Below are 20,607 nucleotides of genomic sequence, written 5' to 3'. Positions count from 1 at the left end.
TTTCAAGACTTTATCAGGAACCGGGCTGTTAGAGCTATCTCCAGACTGCCATACTCTGGTCATTTACACGGGCTTAAATCTTTTTACAATCAGTGTCAGGTGCTGAATCTCAATCAGCCATATAAAACTTGGTATCACTTAGAATTGTTGTTTGCTTCATCATTTTCCCTCTATATTCCTTGCCTCAGAGTCAGAATTCAGATAATTCCAACAGTGACATGTCGGCTTGCAGGAATTTTGACTGGCAAAGAAGTATGGTTTCAACGGAGTACATTTTCAAAAGCAAAGCAGCACACGTGTTCTGCAGCTGAACTTCACAGAGATCCTGGTTTAATGAAACAGTAGTAGCCACCTTGTCTATAGTCCCTCAGTAGCAACAAAATGGTGGCAACAAAGGGAGAAAAATGTAACCTTTCACACCTTTTTTCATTTTTAATATAGATGTATTACTTTTTGGGAAAAGAAGGAGTTGAGGAAATTATAATTCCCTAAAACCACTGTAAAAGGGGAAAAAAGTAAAGTAATAAAATTATAGCTTCTATTTAACTCTCTGACACAGTGTGCCTCCACATTAAATATGTGATTTTTCATGAAATAACATGTTAGTTTAAGCACAGGCTCCTACTGTCTATTCTTAATGTTACTTCAGCAGCCCCTATAAAAATAATGTCTTATTTCCTTGGGGACTAATTGGGCTGTGTCTACTTGTCTGGCTGCTGTAAGAGTAGGCTACATGTTTTGCACAGAGCTGTTCTTGTAGTTCTGTTTCATTGAGGAATTTGACTTTTCCTTCAGGTTTACTTATAGGAAGGTGTGGACAAATTAATAAGGACTCATAACTCATTGTCAGAATAGTTTGGGGTTTCAAGAGGCTAAGTAACTTTACTTCCTTCTCCAAATGTACTTGGGTATTCATTTGTCCATTTGAAAAATAAAACTAGGTAAATCAATAGATAATACTGCTACTGATTCTAACTTTATTAATTTGAGGATAAATGGGGAATGCATCAGAGTCAGTATTTGGATTTTCTGCCAGCTTTAGGGGATAGCCTACATAGAGATGTGTGTCTTTTATATGTGTGCTGCCTGTTACCCACTGCCATGTGACTAATATGTGGCTCCAAATGACCTATAATTGATCATTAATCACATATATTTCCCAGATCAATACTTATTTAGGTTTACATCTCAATTTTCTTGCAATATTTTACATCAAACTTCAGGATGAGAGTAACCACACAGAATAACATTGCGTTAATGAATAGTCAGTGAGTTTCCTCTTGCGGGTTGTTAGTAATTTTTGTTCCATACTCCTGCTAATTAGATGTGATAGAATAGACCTTTAGTAATGCCCTAATAGAAAGAGTTATTAAAATATACATATATTGAGGTTTTCCGATTCCGTTGTCTAATTTAATCATAATAGTTTCGTGTATATGTGTTTTTCAATGCTAAGATTTGTTGTTTAGCTATAAACAAGGCAAACGTTTGTTATATAAACTAAATTTGAATACTAAAAGAAAAATTTTCATGCAGACAAAGTTGGAGAATAGAAAATGTCTTAGAAACTTAGCAAATAAATTTGGCAGGCTTTCCTGAAAGTAATATGGTATTACTATTTCAATCATTATCAAAATACATAAAAATTAAAATATAAAAAGAAAAATGATTAGTAACATAGTAACAAAGCCTTTAGGACTGAAATTAGAATATAAAATATAAAATTATCAAATTAAAATTATTATAAATAAATAATTTTTTGAAACAAAAACTTTTACCATTAGTTACATCTATTTACTTCCTGACAAATAACATTATATAATTAAATTATCCACAAGTAAGAAAAAAGAGGTTGGGCACGGTGGCTCATGCCTGTAATCCCAGCACTTTGGGAAGATGAGGTGGGGGACCACAAGGTCAGGAGATCGAGACCATCCTGGCCAACATGGTGAAACCCCGTCTCCACTAAAATACGAAAAATTAGCTGGGCATGGTGGCACACGCCTTTAGTCCCAGATACTCTGGAGGCTGAGGCAGGGGAATCGCTTGAACCTGGGAGGCCGAGGTTACAGTGAGCCGAGATCACGCCACTGCACTCTAGCCTGGCGACAGAGCAAGACTCCATCTCAAAAAATATATATAATAAAATAAAATAAAATAAAGGAGAGAAGAAAGTCAGCGTGTTTCCTCAATGTCATAAAAGGTCATTGTCATAAATTATTTTGTTCTCTAGGAAAATGTGCACATTAACTCAAAAAAAGACTTCGATTTTTATATGTTGATTAGAGTTAACACATCATAAAGTTATATATGAAGCTGAAGAGTTTTGTTGAATAGGAAAGATAATCATTCCAAAGATTATGGTTTTATTGCCCTTACATAGTTTAGTATCTGACATAGACTCTCATTCTAACATTTTTTAAATTACTATAAATACTGTTTCTAAAATGCCTTTGGGACTCAGTTTTACTATTTTCTTGTTAACTCATTTATGAGTTAATAAAATTTTGGCACATGCTAGTTTTATATTTGTATGAGAATAATGTTTTTAACTTTTCAAAAATTACACCTTGACACTATTAACTAAATGTAGGATTTAGAAAAATACTAGATCCTACCCTAAAAAAAATTAAGTTCTGGGCCGGGTGTGTTGGCTCTTGCCTATAGTCTCAGCTACTCTGGAGGCTGAGATGAGAGGATTGCTTACACCAGGAGTCCAAGGCTGCAGTGAGCTGCGATTATGCCACTGCACTGCAGCGTAGTTGACAGAGAGACTCTGCCTCAAAAAAGAAAACTGTGCTAAGTGAAAGAAGCAAATCACAAACACCACCTAATTATATTATCCCATTTATGTGAAATGTCCAGAATAGACACACCTATAGAAACAGAAAGTACATTAGTACTTGTCTGGGGTTTGGATGGGAATAGGAATAGGGAGTGACTGCTAATGTGTATGAAGTTTCTTTGTGTGATCAAGAATATGTTCTAATATTAGATTTTGATGATGGTTGTATAACTCATACTGTACTAAGATCCATTGACTTGTTTATTTAAATGAGTGAATATTATACTGTTTACATAATATCTCAAAAACTACTAAAAATAAAATACACTGCCATTGCTTGAGATATTTTAATATATTCCCCTATTCTCCAATATAAATTTCTGGAGTTTGAGTTATTCTTATAATTCTAATTAGGCAATTGAAAGAATAAGCAGGGTATATTAATGTAGTGTGGTCAGCTGGGGCAGTAGCTCATGCCTGTAATCCCAGCACTTTGGGAGGCCTAGGCAGGCGGATCACCTGGGGGCAGGAGTTAGAGACCAGCCTAGCCAACATGGTAAAACACCATCTCTACTAAATATACAAAATTAGCTGGGTGTGATGGTGCATGCCTGTAATCTCAGCTACTCAGGAGGCTGAGGCAGGAGAATGACTTGAACCCAGGACATGGAGGTTGCAGTGAGCTGAGGTGGTGCCATTGCATTCCAGCATGAGCAAAAACAGCAAAACTCCATCTCAAAAAAAACTCAAAAACCAAAAAGCAATAATGTTTGTGGTCATCTTTATAGTTCTATGTGCGTGTGATGGAACTAAAATGAGCAATATTTAGGCTAATTGTAATGCATTTTGATAGTACTGAAGAATTTATATATATATATATATATATATATATATATGTATACGATTTGATCTGCTATATTAGTCAAATTTTATGATAATACAGGGTTTGGTTTTATTTGCTATTTCAAAACACATCCAGCAGTTAACAGTATTTCTTGAGGTTACAGGATTACTAAATTACCAGGATTTTGGTAGTAACCAGCATGTCAAATAAAAATGAAAAATAGTAGTTAGTAATCCTAATGGAAAAAGTGTCTTGTGTTAAAGTTTGCTATTTGCAAGCAAATGTCTTCCTCCTTTTCTTCTATCTTCCTTTCCTTTATTTTTTCTCTTCAAAATCCTTCCCTCTTTCACTCCTGTTTGCCTCTCATCTTGTCAGTCCACATAATAACCACTTATTGAGACAAATTTTTAGTGGTTGATAGCAGCTTAAATCAACGGAATAAACAAATATGTCAAGATTGAAGAGGGAAGAGTAATTTCAGTTTCAGAGGAGATTGAATTAACTACGTGGTTGGGAAAGATTTTGTCTCTCTTGTTATCTATACTCTAATACTAAAATAGTAGCAGTATGTGATTTTTATAGTCACAATGCTGAAGCCACGAGAATGGAAAGGCAGTGGTATGCATATACACAACTTTCCTTATTGAGAGAAGAACTCTGAGGCCATAGTTCTCTCAGAGGACTACAAAGAACTTTGTACAAAGAAAAGGAAATAAAATAGATTCCAAAATATCTTCTAAAATTATGGAATATGTAAGTACTCAAGGCATATTTTTATAGAATTGGTGTTAATTTATAAATGAAGATTTTCTTTCATGTGCTACTTTTCTTAAAGCTAAGTTACAAATTACCAAGTTTCTTGATCCCAATGTTGATGTTTAATTCCTTTTCTTAAAAGCCTGACCTTGGCAAAATAAAGCAGAGCCTGGATCAACAAGAAACACACCTTCTCTATTTCCAGAACTCAAATAGTTTTACAGGTACCTTTTCAAAGACACAACTTTGGAGTGAGAAATTGTTCCCTTCCTGTATTCAGAAGGCTGTGTTATTTTCATGTTGAGATGCATATTTTGGCTGGTAAGGAGTGTGTGATAATGAAAAACTTGAGACTTCTTTGCAGACAGTTTTGTCATTTCAGACAATCCCCTCCCTTTCCTGTCTGGACCATTTTTTTGTGTGTTTGCTTGGTTTTTTTTTTTTAATCCTTGTTGAATCATGGACAATATTTTCTTTTAAACATGATTTCTGTGTGTGCTGACATTTCTTTCTCTTATTTTGTGAATCAAAAATGTCATGTGTTTTTATTCATTTTTGGACTATTTTCACATTTTAGAAACTTTTTTTTTTTTTTTTTTTGAGACAGTCTTGCTCTGTCACCCAGGCTGGAGTGCAGTGGCGTGATCTCGGCTCACTGCAACCTCCGACTCCCAGGTTCAAGCGATTCTCCTGCCTCAGCCTCCTGAGTAGCTGAGACTACAGCTACACACCACCACGCCCAATTAATTTTTTGTATTTAATTTTTTGTATTTTTAGTAGAGACAGGATTTCACCATGTTGGCCAGGATGATCTCGATCTCTTGACCTCATGATCCGCCTGTCTCGGCCTTCCAAAGTGCTGGGATTATAGGCTTGAGCCACCGCGCCTGGCCTGGAGTACTTTTTTTTTTTTTTTTTTTTTAATGGAAAAGATTCTAGAGTCTTTTTATCTTTGTGACATCAGATTATTTATACCCTTCTCATTCACAAATTATAGACTAATGAATTGTTAAACTTTAAGATTGTTTAAAGTACATTTTCTACATAGCAAAAAATGTGCATACTGTGCAGCACTTAAAAATAACCCTACTGCAATACACTTATCAATACTGATCTTGTATTCACAAGCTGTGCTCGTTAAGTTTGCCTTTTAAAAATGATTTGTAGTACTTTTTTAACTGTTAAAAAGAATCACATTGTTTACAAATAAATTACATAGCTCCAGATAAACTTTGAATATTATATATCAGCCCTCTTTAATATTTTTACCCCGAAAGAAATACTTGGCAGGGCAGGGTGGCTCACACCTATAATCCCAGCAGTTTGGGAGGCGGAGGGGGGGCAGATTACGAGGTCAGGAGTTCAAGACCAGTCTGGTCAACATGGTGAAACCCTGTCTCTACTAAAAATGCAAAAATTAGCTGAGTATAGTGGTGCGTGCCGGTACTCCTAGCTAGTCAGGAGGCTGAGGCAGGAGAATTGCTTGAACCAAGACCCAGGAGGTGGAGGTTGCAATGAGCTGAGATTGTGCCACTGTACTCCAGCCTGGGATACAGAGCGAGACTCCATCTCAAAAATTGGAATCAACCCAAATGTCCATCAGTGACAGATTGGATTAAGAAAATGTGGCACATATACACCATGGAATACTATGCAGCCATAAAAAAGGATGAGTTTGCGTCCTTTGTAGGGACATGGATGCAGCTGGAAACCATCATTCTTAGCAAACTATCACAAGAACAGAAAACCAAACACCGCATGTTCTCACTCATAGGTGGGAACTGAACAACGAGATCACTTGGACTCAGGAAGGGGAACATCACACACCGGGGCCTATCATGGGGAGGGGGGAGGGGGGAGGGATTGCATTGGGAGTTATACCTGATGTAAATGACGAGTTGATGGGTGCAGCAGACTAACATGGCACAAGTATACATATGTAACAAACCTGCATGTTATGCACATGTACCCTACAACTTAAAGTATAATAATAATAAATAAATTTAAAAAAAAAAAAAAAAAAAAAAAAAAAAAAAAAAAAAAAAAAAAAAAAAAAAAAAAGAAATACTCAAATAATATCACATTACCATGATCAATAAATTGTAGAGATTATAATCCTTTAACAACTGTCAATGTGCTTTTGTAAAGAAAATATTTTTTCTGTGTATTTATTTATGTTGGTCAACATATTGACCTACTCTATTTGCGTTATTCCCCATCCTCATTTTGTACCTCAACTCCAATGAAAGTTACCATTGTAGTCAAAGGAAACTTCAATTTTTTAACTTTTTTGTTTTTGTTGTTTTAAAATAATTTTTTATTTATTTTCTTATCCATGTAGAATTAAATTTCAAAAGATACTAAAGATACAAAGTATAGAGTATGTCTTATTTAAATTTTTGTTTTGTTTTTGTTTTTGTTTTTTGAGGTGGAGTTTTGCTCTTGTTGCCAGGCTAGGGTGCAATGGCATGATCTCTGTTCACTGAAACCTCCGCCTCCCGAGTTCAAGCGATTCTACTGCCTCAGCCTCCCAAGTAGCTGGGATTACAGGCACCTGCCACCATGCCCAGCTATTTTTTTGTATTTTTAGTAGAGATGGGGTTTCACCATGTTGGCCAGGTGATCCGCCCACCTTGGACTCCCAAAGTGCTGGAATTACAGGCGAGAACCACTGCGCCCAGCCAAGTATGTCCTATTTAAAACAAACAAAAAAGGGATTTTAGTAAATTATTCAGGAAAACAAAAACCACAGCCACTCATACTTCATTTTTCCTTAAAAATAACTAATTCTTTTCCTTTTCATAAATTTTATAAATTCAAAAGGCAAACAATATATTTTAGTTAAATAGCTTAAGTAAAAATGAGATTAATTTTTGAAAGATAGACTTAGTAGAATTAATATAAACAAGTTGTAAATTGACATCAATGATTTCTATTTGCAACATATTTTTTATCATGTTGAATACCAGAGCTACTAAAACAAAACTAAATGAATTTTAATTAAAAGACATTCAAAACAATATTTTCATACTAACTGATGTTTTTAAGCTCAAATAGATATCTAGCAGTTATAAAATGATTATATGCATATGTAGCTGTTCAGAGGCCTCTGTGTTAATTAAATGGTTAGTTTTGAAACAAAAAATAAATATTAAATATATCTCTTTAGTGTGAAACCTGTGCTTCCAACCTGGGTCAAATTTGAACTAAACACACACAGATTTCATTTGCAACTGAAATGCGATGATTTCTGTTTTTGCTCATGATGCTTGCTGAGCAAAATAAAAGCTGGCTCATCTCTATAAAATGTGGAAAACGACAGCAAAATATTCATTGCTAGGATACTCTCATAGAAATCTGGACCTAGAAAAGAGAAGACCAGCGAATTTCATCTAAGGTGAATGATTAGCACGAAGTTCTTTTTTTCATTACTAAAGTCAAGTTATTGGGTTAAAAAAAAGATCAGATAACTTTCCCTTACCCAGGCATACAGTTGTACTAAAAACGGAGTAAATTACTCTTCAGTTTTGATCTGAAGTCCTTTCAGGTGGTTTTTAATAAGACAAGACATTATGATATTCTTTCTCAATCCCAAGTCCACGAAGTTGTGGAAACATTTCAACATTTCCTTCTGCAAAATGATTTTTCTAAAGATTTTCCAAAGATTTTTTCCAAATAACTTTCCTTTAAAAACCAGGACTATTGTCACTCAAAAGCCAAAAAAAAAAAAAAAAAAAATTCTACCATGCAGGGTAGATTCCTGTTCAATAATCAATAATTTCAGGTGACGAAAAATGTCTGAGAGGTAGTTTAGTTTTTGTAACCATGTCTCATCTTTAAAGTACTCAATGAAAGGTGACCAACAGTTTCCTAGAAAATGATTTCTTTAACTTACCTTTCAACTCAAACACCCTATTAAGAACTCTTCTCATACTTGACATCTTTAGAGTATGTGATCTCGAGACCATTCTTTCCTTCTTCTTATTTTACCTTGCCTTGGATTTTGTGGCTTTTCATTTCCATGAATATTTCTCTTCTCATTTCAGCTTCTGTCCCTTTCTGACTGCTCTCTCCTGGTTTGTTTTTTTCTGCCTAAATTTTGAAATATTTGTATTTCTCTGTATATTTCCTTTTCTTACTTTTTTTCTCTTTGTATATTTTCTGTGGATTATGTATCTCATGTCTCTGACATTTTATGCCCTTTGACTCAAATTACTTCTCTCATTCAAGGAATTATTTAAGTTCTAGATTTACCTTAATCTTGACATGTGTAAAACTAAACTAAGAGACACTGGGACAGAGTTTGAGAGGAGTTTATGAGGAGTGCTTTGGAGGTCAACAATTATTCAGTGTAAAGGAAGCATGAATGACAGAAGAAGAAGCTCAAACATCATGCAGTCACAGGAAAATCCCCAATTGATTCCACAGGGAATCTATCTATCTATCTATCTATCTATCTATCTATCTATCTATCTATCTATTTCCTTTTGTTTCCTGAAGAACCCTAACAAATATAGGAAGACTGAAAGTGAACAATTTTACCAATGGATGTATTTAAATTTCAGATAATAATATGCTAATAGTAAAAATACCACTTCCTTGTTTTCCCTTGGGTTTCTTCCTATGTTCTTTACCTGAATATAAGATGCTAGCGCTTCTCTATTCTTTTTTATGTGATGTTCCTGGGAACCATGACATTAAACAAAAGACTAAACCATATGTTCTAGAGGTTGAACCTTCCACCCAGGATGGGAATCCAGCACATTCTCTCTATATGTAGATCTGCCATCTGCAAGCTAGAGATCCAAGAGAACAAGTGATACAATTCCAGTCCAAGCATACAGGTCTGAGAACAAGAAGAGCCAGTGGTATAAGTTCTAGTCCAAGTGCAGGAAAAGTCTGATGTCTCAACTGGAAAACTGTCAGTCAGAGTGAGCAAATTCTCTCTAATCTTGCTTTTGTTTCTGTTTAGGCTTCAAAAGGTTGATGAAGCCCACCCCTACTTGGAAGGCCAATTTACTTTACTCAGTCTATTGATTCCAGGGTTAATCTCACAAGAAACATCCTTACGTCCTTACAGACACAGCCATCATAATGTTTAACCAGATATCTGGGAACCCCAAAATTCCATTCAGGTTGGCAAATAAAATTAACCATAACAAATGGAGACATGATCAGACATATTTTAAAAGGATTACTCAAACTGTTATGTAAAGAATAGAATAGACTGAAGGTGGTTAAGGATAGAGGCAGGAAAGCCAGTTGGGAAGTATCATACTTTTGCTACACACATAAATCACATTATTAATATATGTAATTAAGTAATTTAATACCATAGATAACCATAGATGTAGCCTAATTAGAGGAATGTAATATTTTTAGAGTTAAATTTTGGTGTGAAATCTTTTTTAAAATCTTATATACCATCTTTTTACCTTACCTATTATTAGTATCTTGCCTCATTTTCTTAAATGTGTGTTTTCATAATACTGTATATTGAAAAGAGAAAAAAATTAAGTTTCTATTTTATTTTCACTTTTAACAAAGCTTCAGTTTCATGGTAACTCCGGTTAATCTCATGCAATTTGCTTTTGCTATATCTGAAACTTTCTGTAGGTTATTATGGTAAATATGCACTACCATGAATTATTAGACTTCTTGCAACTAAAATGTCTTATTTGATTCTTTGACTTAAAATATTTCTTGTTTGATTCATTTGGCTTTTAATAAATTATTCACACATTATTACAGTTAAATTATAAAACCTTGAAAAACTAATCTTAAGCAGAGGTAAAAAATACATGTAACTAATTGAATTAAGTCAGTTAACAATATTGTGATTTATTCATTTATTCATATCAGACGAATATTTATTAGGCACTAACTTTGTGACAGAAGATTTACTATTCACTAATGTGAAGTGATTCATAATTAATTTACTATTTCTCATACATGCATAGGTAAAGAGAGAGGCAGGAACAAATAAGCAAGTAATCAACAATAAATAAATAAATAAAAACTATAAAAAGATGTAAAAAGAAATAGACTACTAAGATAGAAATAAGAGGAGACCAAACTTAAATGATAAAAGAAGGATTTTCTAGAGAAGTGATGTTTAAGCTGAGACCTAAGAATAAGAAACCGCCAAGCTTGCAAGAATGGAAAGAAATCTATTATAGACAGTAGGAACAATATAAATAAAGCCCCCAAGGTAAGAATGTCTTTGATGAATTTGAGGAACTTAAATGCCAGTGTTGCCTGAGCATAACCGTCAAGGGCTACAGTGGAGGACTGCAATTGCAGGGTATAAATAGTATCTGCGATTTCTAATGCTCAGGGCATGTTTAAACTGTTCCAGTAAATTCTGTGGAAAAAAAAAATTTAGATAAACATTTTTAAGAAGATTTAAAATAAGCACTCTGCCTAGTTTAAATAAAAGATTTGAATTATTTGATCATACTAATCAAATTGGATGTTTAATTTTTTCTGTAGGCACGATATAAGGAATCCCAGGAACAAAGCTTTTCATTTGCTACATCATCTTAATTTACATGCTTCGTAGCAGGAAACCCGTTTCTGTGTGTGTGTGTGCTTTGATCTTGCCATTTTATTTCATCTTACCAAATTCTTTATAAAGGGTTATCAAATATAAGCCTTGGGAAATGTATATAAAATCTATTTCCATTTTTATCTTATTACTGGGGTCTTTTTTATTGAAAAAAAAAAAAAATCCCTAAGGTTGGTCTCATTTTGTATGCAGCTTGAAGATACAGTTTAATGTCTGCAGAGATACATTTATTTATTTTAACTTTGATCATAGTTGAACATCTCATAGTGTATTTTAAGCATATTTTCCCCTTAGGTGGTAAAATATTCTTTTAAAAATTTTGAACCAAAAGAATATATTTTAATGCTATATGTATAAATGTATATTTTTCCAATAAAAATGAATTGGAAATCCTTTTATCACATTAAAATATAACCAAGAGGGATTTATGCTTGTTGTAGTGTACAAGCTAAGGAATATAAATTGTTAGCCACATTATAAAGCATTTTAACAATGAATATAAGAATATATGCATTTTGGCAATATAAACAGTAATTTATTTTAAAATACTAATTTTTTCTAGCAATCTTATTTTCTGCATTTTAACAAAAACACAGATAAGTTGACCTGTTATGTCTAAATGTCACATTTTAGTGTAACAGAAATTACAAATTCAGGTTCAGATGTGCATAAATCAAATTTTCATAATCAAATATCAGAATATCCCGTTGAGTAAAAGTACACTGTTATTTCTTGCTTTTAGTGGGAAAACCTAATGAACAGTTAGGTTAAACAATTCAGAAACTAACGTGAATGCATTTAACAGCTCTTTCATTGTGAGTTGACTAAAATAATTCGGTATGTGAAATATATTATGAGATTTAAAAAATAAACTTCCTTTGTTAACTCACATATACCACTATGTGTCAAACTCTGCTAGGGCCAATCCCAGCTGTCACAAAGCCAATACTAACTGGGTAAGTGTAAGGTATTCAGACGGGTCAGAATAATGACAGCACTTAACACAGTGTACTGCCTGAAAAGGAAGTAGTATCTACTCTTGTAATTCAATCAGTGAAGCATCAAAATTACCTAAAGAACACTTCAAAAATTCAAAAGTCCTATCTCAAATTGAAACAAAATGGGGGATGGTTTCTACTGTAAATCAGAGAGTGATGTGATCAAATACGGAAATAAGAAAGGTCATTCAGGCATCAGAATATAAAATAGATGAGGTGATAAGGGAAGTAAGTATACCGTTGCAGTAGATGCTTCAGTCATTTGGCTGAGAATGATGGTGCATGAATTAAGGTTGTGGATGTGGAAATGGAAAGATATAACCGAGAAATGGGAAAGAAGATCATATGAATAGAGTAGAAAAGGAAGAGAGGAACTTAATTGCGTAGAGGAAAAAAAATTCCTTAAGAATCTGAGACAAATATGTGCTGAAATTGATATGTGCTGTACAATATGTTAGCGAGTAGCCATGTATATTTGTTGAACACTTGAAATGCAGCTGGCTTAAGTTGAGATGTGTTTTATATGTAAACTACACTTTAGATTTTTGAAGACTTGCTAAGAAAAAAAACGAATATCAAATATCTTATGAATAGTATTACACTGATTCACATTTTAAAATGACAATAATGTGGACATGTTGGAAAAATACAGTATTAATTTCCTTTTCACTTTTTAAAATGATACTAATAGGAATTTAAAATTACACGTTACTCTCACCTTGACTAGCATTATATACGTATCTACTGAACAACACTACCTTTGATAATTATCTAAACTTCATAATTTTAAATGTCACTTAATCTTTCTAAGATTCTGTTTCACCTCAGCAGAATGTAAATATGTAAATAACTATATTTTCTAAAAAATTTTTCACAGGCTTGTTTGAAAGAATAATTAAAACAATATATTAAAAACTGCTTAAATAACAAAACATTATATAAATTACTTCAAAAGACATTAAGTGAATAAAATGCCAAATTTACCCTAGGTTTCTTTGAAAATAACTTATAAGTAAATGTAACTTTCACGATGAGACAGCTATTTGATGGCTACAAACAAGCACAGACTATGACCCTATTTAGGAAGGGTAAATATTTCATTTTTGTAAATGCCTAGAGAAATGTAAGACATATCTAATGATAACATACAACTACCACCTAATAACCTTCAAAACATCCAAATAGTCTCTATAACATGCAGCAATTTTCCTATATACCTAGAATTACCGCCTCCAAGTTTCACTACGCCCGAATTCCAGCATTGTAAAAATTGAAGTTGTTGAATAAACATGAAGGGGTGGCCTGCCCCTCCACACCTTCGGGCGTTTCTCCTTAGGTGGAAGGAGAGACTTGAGTAAAGAAATGAGACACAGAGACAAAGTATAGAGAAAGAAAAAGTGGGCCCAGGGGACCGGCGTTCATCATACAGAGGACCCACGCCGGCACCAGTCTCTGAGTTCCCTCAGTATTTATTGATCATTATCTTTACCATCTTAGAAAAAGGGAAGTGGCAGGAAAATAGGATCATCCTAGGGAGAAGGTCAGCAGTAAGACATATGAATAAAGATCTCTGTGACATTAGTTTAAGGAAAAGTGCTGTGCCTTGATATGCATATGTAAACATCTCCATAAACCTTTTTAGTGCATAAAGAGTAGGATTGTGCTAGCAAGTCCCACCTTTCGCCCTAAAGCCAGTTTTCTCCTTTTTCAGTAAACAGAACATACAATCGGGTTTTACACCCAGATGTTGCATTGCCCAGGGACGGGCAGGAGACAGATGCTTTTCTCTATCTCAACTGCCAAGAGGCCTTCTTTCCTCTTATACTAGTCGCCTCCTTAGCACAGACCCTTCACGGGTGTCAGGCTGGGGGACCATCAGGTCTTTCCCTTCCCAGGAGGCCATACTTCAAACTATCACATGGGGAGAAACCTTGGACAATACCTAGCTTTCCTAGGCAGAGGTCCCTGCGACCTTTGGCGGTGTACGTGTCCCTGGGTACTTGAGATTAAGAGAATGGTTATGACTTTTCACAAGCATACTGCCTTCAGGCACTTGTTTAACAAAGCACACCCTGCACAGCCCAAAATCCTTTAAACCTTGAGTCACCACAGCATGTCTCTTGCAAGGACAAGGTTGGGGGTAGGGTCACAGATTAACAGCATCTCAAATACAGAACAAAATGGAGTCTCTTATGTCTAATTCTTTTTATATAGACACAGTAACAGTCTGATCTTTCTTTTCCCCACAAAACAAATGTTTGTCCTATCTATATATTAGAGTAATTCATTAATTCTTATCACTTTTTTCAGCTTTTTAATTTTGCTTCTAGTCTCAGTTTTAAATTAATAGTAATATATAGATAAATATATTTCTTGCAAACTCATTCTTCTGAATACTGTGAAAGATAATTTTTCAGCCTTAACTGAGCCAGTGGTAATTTTTAAAGTCATCTACAGTTGAAAGTAACTGTTTGCACCTTTCACAATTGGCAGGGGTTTTGTTATTATATACAACACTCATAACTTGCTTGAGAAAATTGCTAAAGTGACTTTTCCCAAAAATAAACGAACATTTTCTTTTGGCTTAGTTTTCAAAATTAGTCAAAGTGGGAGTTGAACTCCCTTTGAATTGCACTAAAACATCAAAGACTTCAAGCTTTGCATACAGTGTTCATGACATAAAAGGAACATTAAACACTCAGTCTAATGTAAAATAATTATAAATCAGCCAGCAAATGTAACCGCACATACTACCTCTTTTATGTATTTACACTATTAATTTGGGTAAGAAGAAGACTAAGATCATTTAATAATTTTTCTTGATATGTGAAATATGATATATTTAATGTTTCGTTATAAATAGGATTATATTACATGTTTTGTTCCCTATAGGAAAATTTTTAAGCCAGAAAATGGAATGTATTATTAATGCATAATAGCAATAATAATTATTATTACAATTATAAAAACTCAGGCAACTCAGACAAGCACAGGTACTATTGAATTCATGATCTTTATAAAAAATCATTTTTTTTCTTATGTTTCCTTAAAATACAAAAGAAATTTTTTTATAAATAATTCTTACCTACATCTTAGAGAATGCTTTTCTCCAAACCATTCCATTTTCTTCCTAATACCCTCTTCCAAACGCCACCAAGGATGGCAAATGACCATGTTTCAGTTCTGCAGTTTGTAGAGGAAAACTCAATGTAGTTACCCTTATTCCCTGAATAAAATTAGATGGTTTGGTTATGTTGCTTTTACAAAGAAGGTAATGATGAAGTGTAAAAAGTCATGTGTAATGTGATGTGGAAAAGTAGCAGAGGCCAAAAACAAAGGATCTTGGTTACTATTTGATACCTGGTTCTTTCTATATTTTCTCTTATTTCCCTTTTGGAAATTTCCCTCTGGGTGGTATATATCCTGTCTTTTCCAATAATATCAAAATATCATCCTGCCTGCCATGAGGAAGATTTGGTATGTAAAAATACATTGAGGGCAATGTTATAGTGTGTTGGACCCTAAGAAATTGAAGGAAAATCAGAACACCATGTTAATTCATGAATACAATATTTAATATAAGAGAGAAATAAAAAACACATTTTGATATTAGTAGGTCATGGATATTACCAAGGAAACATGCTATGGCATATAAAATATGGGTTTTTACAAGCATTTTAACAATACATTCAGATAATTCGATATTTCTTTTATTTAGCTATTCACTAATTACACAGTGAGCTTGTATATGTGCTACTAGCAATAAGGAATACCATAGTGAAAAAAAAAGTTTCTTACATTTGTAGACTGTAAAGTCATTTTTGAGCACTAAATACTCAGTTAAATCATACATGTTAAAATCATATAAAGAGTATCCTTACAATTTGGTATGTGTATGGAAGGAACACTTCAAGTGACTAGGAAACCATATGTTATGAAAGATAAGATACTTTGACATTACCGTGTAATTATATATATACCAGTAGGAAAGCAGATGGAATCAACAAGTTCTGACTAATGACTATTGTTTATAAATTGTCCCAAATCTAAAAAATCTATCTCAAAAGAGAAAAAAAGAAAAGGCAATATTTGTAGAAAATCTTTGGAGATCTTGTTAGTTTTCTACAGTTTGATTAATGATTCAGAACACATGAAAGAAAGCAATACATTTCTTCTCACTGCCTAATATAAAAACAAATGCTGCAATTAGATGCTATGATTATGTTTGGTTTAAATTACGTGGAAGGAATTATAACTGAAGAACTTCTATTAATGACAATGGATTTAAGTGGCTACAGAATCTCTACGAATGATAACATCATAAAAGCTGTACTAAGAAAAAAAGATATAAAGGTTTTACAAAGTGTTCCATATCAGATAGATAGCAGAAGAGAGTTGGTTCCTTAATACAACTCCAGCTGGAAGGGGTAAGATAAACACACAATAATCGTGCAAAGATTCGTATGTAAATAAATACTTAAAATAGCATTGTGCCTTAAACTGGAAATAACAAAATGCCTATGAACAATAATGTTATAGTCTCAATGCTACAATATTCAGCAATAAAAGAAATGAATTATGTATACATATAACAAAAACAAATGTCAATACTGATATACTGAGTGAAAGAATCAACACACAAAAGAATATATATTATGATTTTAGTTATATGAAATTATGGACTCAACAAACTAATTTATAGTACAAATAGCAGATGAGTCATTGCCTGTGGTTGTGAGAGAGAAGTGATGTTATAGTCTAATTGTGTCTCCCCAAAATTTATATATTGATATCTTAACCCATCAATGTAATGGTATCAGGAGATGAGGCCTTTGGGAGCTGGTGCAGCTCATGAGGGTCAGACCCTCATAAACGGGATTTATGTACTTATAAAAGAGACCCCCGGAAGCTCTCTCACTCTATTTCCACCATGCAAGGGCCTTCATCAGAATCCAACCACGCCAGCACCCTAATTTCAAACTTCCAGCCTTCAGAACTCTGAGAAATAAATTTCAGTTTTTATGAGCCACCCAATCTATGGTACTTTGTTACAGTGCTGGAACTAAGAGAGGTGGTTAACTACAATGGACAGTGAGATAAAATTAGAGAGAAATAAATGCCATTTGTATGTTGATTTTGGTGGTGCTTATGTGTGCATGCATTTGACAAAAGTCATTGAACTGTAAATGTAAAATGTTTCTTATTTGTCCATGTTTTCTTAATAATGCTTATTTATTTATTTATTTTTTCTTTTTTTGAGACAAAGTCTCACTCTTTCGCCCAGGCTGGAGTGCAGTGGCAGGCTTTTGGCTCACTGAAACCTCAGCCTCCCAGTTTGAAGCAATTCTCCTGCCTCAGCCTCCCAAGAAGCTTGGCTTACTGGCATGCACCACCACACCTGGCTAATTTTTGTAGAGACTGGGTTTCACCATAATGCCCAGGCTGGTCTCGAACTCCTGACCTCAGGTGGTCCACCCGCCTCAGCCCCCCAAAGTTGCTGGGATTACAGGAGTGAGCCACCATGGCCAGCCAAGAATGCTGATTCTTAAAAGATAAGAAAAAAACATTATAGGCTTCTATTTTCAGTTAAATAATGCTGTAAAAAAAGGACTGTATGTAGCCTCCTACCTAAAACAACCAAGAAAATTAATAAAATATTTACAAGAATATAACTACAAAGTTATTGAGCAGCAGACAACAAAAGATAATGATCTCTGAAAAAAAGTGAACCCAAAATGGTCCCACTTACTGACTAGAGAAAGTTTCTAGGCCACAGGGCAGTGAGAGAGAACGGATGTTTTCTTTCAAGCAAATCTTTGTGTTGTAGCTATCATGACAATTCTAAATTAGAAGCCGAATCATTTAGCTTCAAATCCTTCAATGACTCCCCAAATGTGCCCTATTATTGGAAGTTTTTATTAATCTGAACCATCCTCCCTTATCACCTAGGCTGGAACATAAAGCGTGTATAAAGTGTGGGGAATTCTGACTTCACTCTACTCACTCAAACAGGCTTCTCTTACAGGAACTCCTCTGGATCTGAGATTCCAAACTTCATGGTCCTATTTTGAAAGCTGTTCCTGGCCCCTTTGGCTTTGATGTTGTATTTAGCCCCTCATTTTTTGACACATTATAATAATATATAATTATAGGATACACAGCGATGCTATATGTATACAGTATACAGTAATTAAATCAAGTGAATTTACATATCCATCACCTTAAACACTTCCCATTTATTCCTCCTGATGGACTATCATACTTTGTTCCTCTATCCCTTTCTCATAGCTCAGTCAATTTCACCAGGATGTTCAGGATGTGCACTCTACCTTTGGGCTCACTACTTTCAGCCTGAGTTTAATTTGAGCAGGGGGATGGATAGACTCTACATTTGATAAAATGAAAGTTGAAGATCCAAGTATAGCCTTTAATTTTCCTCTGTTTTCCTACTTCTCTAGCCTCATTTTATTCCACGCTCTCTTTAACAACTTTTGGCTTTCCAGAGAGAGTATAGTTTTCACAACACACCGTTGAAGACTTGTTGATTGGCCTACCTAGCCCCCATTTTAACCTCCTTCCATGTTGTATGTTTCTATTATAAAGTTTATGAAAGCTGAATACTCAAATTTTTAACATTTATTTTAGCCTGAAGTGTCAAGTATCGGATCTAGTCACAGTTAATCAGATATACAGTTAGCCCTCTGTATTCACAGATTCTATATCCATGAATTCAATCCACCACAAATCAAGAATATTATTTGAAGAAAGCAATGATAAAGTAATAATGCAACAACAAAAATTAGCACACATAAAAATACAGTTAAACAATGATTTACATAGCATTTGTATTGTATTAGGCAGTATAAATAACCTAGAGATTATTTAAAGTATATAAGAGGATGTGCATAGGTTATATGTATATACTATGCCATTTTTAATAAGGGACTTGAGCATCTATGGATTTCTGTATCTGCTGGGGGTTCCTGGAACCAATCACTTTTGAATACCAAGGGATGATGGTAAAGGAAAATCTATTGGTACCAGCCATTTCTTATCCAACATAACAGCAAGATGGGTAGAGTTGCAGCAGCCCTCTTGTTACCATTAGAAAAAAAGAAAATAAAACAATAATAGTATTGCAATACATCATATAGCATCATCGAGCTACTGAATCAACACTAGCAACCATCTATTTCTGGACTTCTTATTAAATGGGGATGGGGAAATGTTTATTTATTTAAAAATTAATTTAAATTATTTTTACTTTTCCCAAATTTATTGGTGTGTAATTGACAAAATTATATACAGTTAAGGTGTATAATATATAATTTTATAGGCATATATACTGTGAAATAATTACCACAATCAAGTTAGTTAACACATGGGTTATCTCACATAGCTATCAATTTTAATTTTTGATGAGAACATTTAATATCCATTTTTTTAAACAAATTTCAAGTATATATGATAGAGTACTATTAAATGTAGCCAGCAACCTGCATATTAGCCCTATTTATTTAAATAATTGTGATGTTTTCTTCAGCAAAAACTTTCTTAAGTGACACATATATATCTTTGGCTTCATGTCTCTCTGGGTCTTGAACATTTCTCCCTGTACATGTCTACCTTATCTGTTTGGAAAACTTCCCTGTGACTTTAACATTCAGTTTAGATTTCATCTGCCCTGTGGAATTTGCTTTGTTCTCCTCCTCTACATTTCTCCTCAGATTGCCATTTGCATATAATTCTACCATTTCACTGAACAAACTCTAGAGTCATTGTTTCCATGAGTGTGATTCAGGAAATTATAACTTCCTCCTCTGTAATACAGTACCTAGTATATTTCAGTCACTCAATACATTTTTGTAGGATTGAATGTCTTTGAATTAATTAAATTGTGTGGAATCCAGTTCACCAGAATGACATTTGAATGGGCCACTGCACAGGGAACAAAAATGTAGCTGGAGACTAAATAGATGTGAGAAAGTGCAACAATTGAAAATAAAAAAAAAGGCAGCATTTGACAAATCAGAAGATACTGAGCCTAAGAAATGGAACTTAAGTAACTGAAAAAACAAATGGAATGTTAACAGAAGAAAATAAAAAAACAAGATTTAGATGTGAAGGCCAGTGATAAATTCTGATTTTATTGGTTCTCTTTGAAAAGTAAACTCAGCAAGTCATTTTTGGAAGAAAGTCACACTTTATATTTCATGCTAGTTGTGAAATGGCATTTGCTTAATTCATTTATCTTAACAGCGCACTGGTTAAGGCAAAGATTAAGAAATAAGTAAAAGACTTAAAAACCATGCAAATAAAATCTGAAAATATATAAACGTATACACAAGTGACATTTGTTTCCATCTGTTCTCTATTGGGAAACTGTTAAGTACTGCTAAGCCTATGCCTGAGTATGTGCATATGCATGTGTGTGTACTTATTAAGGCAGTAACAAAGCAGCATAATGCTTTTCTTCATGCACATGCATTTGTTTTTGAAAATTTTCTTTATGCTATTTAATACATATGTTTTTATTCTTTGAATGATCAAACTTTTTGACAGTAATTAAGATCACACAAGATTTCAGGCAGCACAAAATGAGTAAAGCTCTCAAAATATGCTCTGCTTTTAGCTAAAATGTAACTATCCTTTTCTG

The sequence above is a fragment of the Papio anubis genome, chromosome 3, assembly GCF_008728515.1.
Source record: "Papio anubis isolate 15944 chromosome 3, Panubis1.0, whole genome shotgun sequence".
Lineage (NCBI taxonomy): Eukaryota > Metazoa > Chordata > Mammalia > Primates > Cercopithecidae > Papio > Papio anubis.
Note: the sequence above shows the minus strand (reverse complement) of the source record.